The sequence below is a fragment of the Bos mutus genome, chromosome 29 (genome assembly GCF_027580195.1).
Source record: "Bos mutus isolate GX-2022 chromosome 29, NWIPB_WYAK_1.1, whole genome shotgun sequence".
Classification (NCBI taxonomy): domain Eukaryota; kingdom Metazoa; phylum Chordata; class Mammalia; order Artiodactyla; family Bovidae; genus Bos; species Bos mutus.
Genome location: NC_091645.1, coordinates 4,760,816 through 4,766,815, shown reverse-complemented (window position 1 = coordinate 4,766,815; position 6,000 = coordinate 4,760,816).

Below are 6,000 nucleotides of genomic sequence, written 5' to 3'. Positions count from 1 at the left end.
AGCAGAAGATATTAAGAAGAGATGGCAAGAATACACAGAACTATGTAAAAAAGATCTTCATGACCCAGATAATCACGATGGTGTGATCACTCACCTAGAGCCAGACATCCCGGAATGTGAAGTCAAGTGGGCCTTAGGAAGCATCACGACGAACAAAGCTAGTGGAGTTAATGGAATTGCAGTTGAGCTATTTCAAATCCTAAAAGATGATGCTGTGAAAGTGCTACATTCAATATTCCAGCCAATTTGGAAAACTCAGCAGTGGCCAAAGGACTGGAAAAGATCAGTTTTCATTCCAATCCCCAAGAAAGGCAATGCCAAAGAATGCTCAAACTACCGCACAATTGCACTCATCTCACATGCTAGCAAAGTAATGCTCAAAATTCTCTAAGCCAGGCTTCAAAAGTACATGAACCATGAACTTCCACATGTTCAAGCTGGATTTAGAAAAATGCAGAGGAACTAGAGATCAAACTGCCAACATCCATTGGATTATCGAAAAGCAAGAGAGTTCCAGGAAAACATCTTCTTCTTACTTATTGACTATGCCACTGATGCTTTTGAACTGTGGCACTGGAGGACTCTTCAGAGTCCCTTAGACTGCAAGGAGATCCAACCAGTCCATCCTAAAGGAGATCAGTCCTGGGTGTTCATTGGAAAGATTGATGCTGAAGCTGAACCTCCAATACTTTGGCCACCTGATGCGAAGAGTTGACTCACTGGAAAAGACTCTGATGCTGGGAAAGATTGAGGGCAGGAGGAGAAGGGGACGACAGAGGAAGAGATGGTTGGATCGCATCACCAACTCAGTAGACATGAGTTTGAGTAAACTCCGGGAGTTCATGATGGACAGGGAGGCCTAGAGTGCTGCAGTTCATGGGGTTGCAAAGAGTTGGACACGACTGAGTGACTGAACTCAACTTTGTGTGGACCACAATAAACTGTGGAAGATTCTTCAAAAGATGAAAATATCAGGCCACCTGTCCTGCCTCCTGAGAAATCTGGGTGCAAGTCAAGAAGAAAGTTAGAACTGGACATGGAACAACAGACTGGTTCCAAATTGGGAAAGGAGTATGTCATGGCTGTATATTGTCACCCTCTTTATTTAACTAATATGCAGAGTACATCATGAGAAATGCTGGACTGGAGGAAGCACAAGCTGGAATCAAGATTGCTGGGAGAAATATCAATAACCTCAGATATGCAGATGACACCACTGTTATGGCAGAAAGCAAAGAACTACTAAAGAACCTCTTGATAAAGTAGAAGAGTGAAAAAGCTGGCTTAAAACTCAACATTCAGAAAACTAAGATCATGGCATCTGGTCCCATCAGTTCATGGCCAGTGGATGGGATAACAGTGGAAATAATGGCGGACTTTTTTTTTGGGGCTCCAAAATCACTTCAGATGGTGACTGCAGCCATTAAATTAAAAGACGCTTGTTACTTGGAAGAAAAATTATGACCAACCTAGACAGCATATTATGCAGAGACATTGCTTTGCCAACAAAGATCCATCTAGTCAAAGCTATTGTTTTTCTAGTAGTCACATATGGATGTGAGAGTTGGATAAAGAAAGCTGAGCGCTGACGAATTGATGCTTTTGAACTGTGGTCTGGAGAAGACCCTTTAGAGTCCCTTCGACAGCAAGGAGATCCAACCAGTCCATCCTAAAGGAAATCAGTCCTGGGTATTCATTGGAAGGACTGATGCTGAAGCTGAAACTCCAATACTTTGGCTACCTGATATGAAGAGCTGACTCATTGGAAAAGACTCCGATGCTGGGAAAGATTGAAGGTGGGAGGAAAAGGGGACAAGAGAGGATGAGATGGTTGGTTGGCATCACCGACTCAATGGACATGAGTTTGGGTAAACTTTGGGAGTTGGTGACGGACAGGGAGGCTTAGTGAGCTGCAGTCCATGGGGTTGCAAAGAGTTGGACATGACTGAGCGACTGAACTGATCTACCACTACGATTAAACTACATTCTGCTGCAGCTGCTGAGTTTCAACACACCCTGAAAGAGTTCAGGGTGGAGAGCAGGAATGAGGCATTCTGTGCTCTGGGAAACTTGTACATGTATTCAGATAGTTCAGAAGCTGATTTCATGAGTCCAATTTTTGCATCTCCTTTGTCTAGAAAAGCACCAAATTCCTTCACCATGAACCTGCTCCTTGTGATCAGCAAAACTTTCTTCAAAAGACTCAAAGGGTCCTATGTGAAAAATCACTTCTTCCAAAAGCTTTTTTATATAATCCCTATCTCGTTTAGATGGACTAACCTGGTGGCTCGGTGGGAAAGAATGCGCCTGCCAAGGGAGGAGATGTGGGTTCAATCCCTGGGTTGGGAAGATCCCCTGAAGGAAATAAACCTAGGAGTTATTGTTAAAAATCTCACCCTCTAATCTCTAATTCCTTTGTGTTGAAGTTAAATCTATTATTTTCTCTTCCTACTGATTCTGCTGTATTTCACACCTTCATCCTAAAGGGCCTTTCTCCTTAAACCACTTCTAATTGTACCTTTCATTACAATGATCTATTTAGATAATTTTTATATATATATACATTGGCCGTGTCACTAGACCTGGGGGATCAGAGTTCCCTGACCAGGGATTAAAACTGGGTCCCCTGCAGTTGGAAACTTGGGAGTCCTAACCATTGGACTGCCAGGGAATTCCGTAACAATGATCTTTCTAAAATATTATGTCTTATTACAAATTAATGAAAAAAAAATCTCAAATATATGAAAAAACCTCAAAGAAAGAAGTGAGGGGAAAAATTTGTCCAACTAACTCTGAGATTGCAGGAGTCTAAAAATGGATTAAGTCTACAGACAGAAAACTACCTAAGCACTGCTCCAAGGGATAGATCTGTTTTGCACGGTAGATTAGGTTACAAATTCTGATACTGCTGTACATGTATGCTGAAACTGAACAAGTAAACAGACAGTGGATGATAGAAGCCAGGGCTGTTTACTGTAGGAGTGGGGAGACACACACCATTTCCTGTGGAGGTCCTTTAATGGACCGGAACCTGGTGGTCCAGAGTCGACAGATAAGAAAGTGAAGGAGAGAGAAAGAGGCTGATATTCCTTGGTTTATGCAGAAAGCCAATAAAGTCCCTGAAACAGAGCTTGCTCTGTTCACGGAGGCCTCAGGCGCCCTCTCGATGGAGTGAAGGCACACAGCGCCTTCTTGAGAGGGTCTTAGAAGCCCGTGCAGGAATGTGAACTCAGAGTGCCTCTGCACTCCAAAGAAATAGCCTGAGAGGGAGAGAGAGAGAGAAAGCAAGACACGGGGACCAAAGCTCTGATGGAGCAAAGGTGTTTTATTCAACATTGTGTAGGTATTTATACTGTCTTACAAGACAGCTATTTTCAGTAGAGATAAAATCAAAACTTACAAGGAAACAAGAGGTCATCCATATGAAAGAGAGAGGGTTGTAAATAATCACTTTTACTATATGGTTCATAAAAAGGAAGAGGGTACTTAAATATCTGGATTCCTCAGCCCCCAGGAGAGGCTTGCCTCTTCTCTTAACTCCTGAATATTTAGGAATTAATAAGGAACAGAGAATTCCTGACAGATCCAAAACAGCACACAGGAAGCCTCCTGTTAAATGCTTCCTGACAATTTCCCAATAAGAAGAACCTAGAATCTTTGGAGAAATGACTGCCTTGAGCAGGCTCAAGTGCCAGAAAGAATGTGCTAACACAAAACCAAAACCAAGCCAAACCGAAAACAAACCCACAGTGACAGGCCAGGGGCGTGACAAAGGAACACAGAGGCAACTGAAAGGCTACAGGAACCAACGCTGGACAACTTGAGAAAGCAACGTGGAGTATAACTCAAAGTCTAAAAACGAGTCTATCTGGGTGTGTGTGTGTATATATATATATATGATTAAATAAACCAGGAGGAAACAAATCTTCCAGTGCACAAAAATCCTAAATCATGTATGTAGATACTCTACCCCTCAGAGACGGAGCATAACTCCCTAGCCTTTTTTAAGTGTGGGCTGCACATGACTGAAAGAAGACCAGACACGGAGTAACTTCCCTCTTACAAGTCTCACGGACACCTCAGCCAGACTGCAATGGTGAGCCACCTTGACAGTACCTATTCCACACCACCAATGAGAATGGCACTTTACCCCTGGGGTTTTCTTTCTCAAAACACATATGTTTAATCCTAAGGAAAACATCAGACAATTCCCGATTATAAGACATTCTACAAAATACCTGACCAGTACTTCTCCAAACTGGTAAGGTTTTCAAGAAAGTTTGAGAAACTGTCAAGAAGAAGAAAAGACCAAGGACAAATGATGACTAAATGAAATGTGGTGTCCTGGATGGGAGCCTGCAACAAAAAGAAAGACATTAGGTGAAACTAAGGAAATCAGACTGAAGTATGGACTTTGTTCATAATAATGGATCAATACTGGATCATTAACTGTAAAAATGTACCGTACTAATGCAAGATGTTAAAAATAGTGGAATACATGGGAATTCTGTACTATCTTCACAACTTTTAAATCCAAAATGGTTCTTAAACAAAAAGTTAATTGAAAACAAATGAAGCTGATAAAAAGAAAAAAACGCAAGCCTCATTAGACATCCACGCTGCTAGTGTTTTCCCATCATAGAATAAAATGGAAATTCTTCCACAAACTTTTGGACACCACTCCCAGAGGCTCTGATTTAGTAGGTCTGACATGTTGGGGACCAAGAATTTCCATTTGTAACAGATTCCCAGATGCCGACACTGCTGGCCTAGAAGTGGTATTTTGATGACCAATAACCTGGACTACAAGATCAAAGCCAACAATTCAGATTCAAAAGCCAGCAATTCTTTTGCTATTTATCCCTATATCTACAGTCTTATCTTTTTGTGCACATGTTATGCTCCAGACCTAAACTGTTTCAACCAATTCTCATACTAATGGAGAAAACTAAGGTAAGTTTAATATGGTTTCAAAACATATTTTATCCAACACACAGGTATAAATTCCTGTCTACAAGCTATATGCAAAATACATGACAATCAAAATGACAATGGCAACTTTTTTGAACTGAGGAGGACTCTGAAATTTCTTTGGAAGCTGTTTAAAGAAACTAGAATCCTTAAGAGTTGTTAAATCATAAATGATACGTTTTTAACCCAGCTATTATTAGAACCAAAACCATACAGACAAAAGGACTACATACTTTATTTTATAAATTTATTTTCTAACAAAACATATGAAAAAGTAAGATTTTTCCTGGTAACTAAACACAATGGTACTAGTTTTCCATGCAGTATACGCCAATGTTTCATGGAACCCATTAATTCAACTGACAGACACAAGCAGCATAAAACAGTCAGGAGCACAGAACACAAAGCCAGGTGCCTGAGTTTCAAATCTCTATTCCACAACTCACTAGTTTTGCCATCGGGCAAGTTATTAAACTTGTGCCATAAATCAGTTTCCTTGCCTGTAACAAGAAAATATACCTCACAGGGTATCATGAGGATTAAGTCCATATTCATAAGTCCTTAGACTGGCCCGTAACAAGCGCTGCATGCCTTGATGTTTGTAAGAGCCAGCCAACATGCCAAGTACTACACTAGAAAACAGGAGTATGATGGTTGGCCTAGACACAGTCAAGGCTATATGTGGTCTATAAGAGGATACAACCATTAACAAATCAATCACACAAATAAATAATTAATAAATATGGAACTCTAAACTGAAATAAGCAACATGAAGGATGACAATATTTTTAAAAAAACATTAATACACTCATCTAATCTCATTTTTGGAACAGAAAGTATTACAGGTTCAGGGAGTATTAAGCATTTTGACAGAATGATAATTCCCTCTCCCAGGCTTAATCTTTCTTAGCAGTCTTAAAAGCATAATTTAACAACACAATCATCTGGACACTGTTATCTGCTGAGTCAAAAAGGATTAGCAAATAAAATTATTTTGCCACATAATTTTTAAGCAACATAAAAATGTTT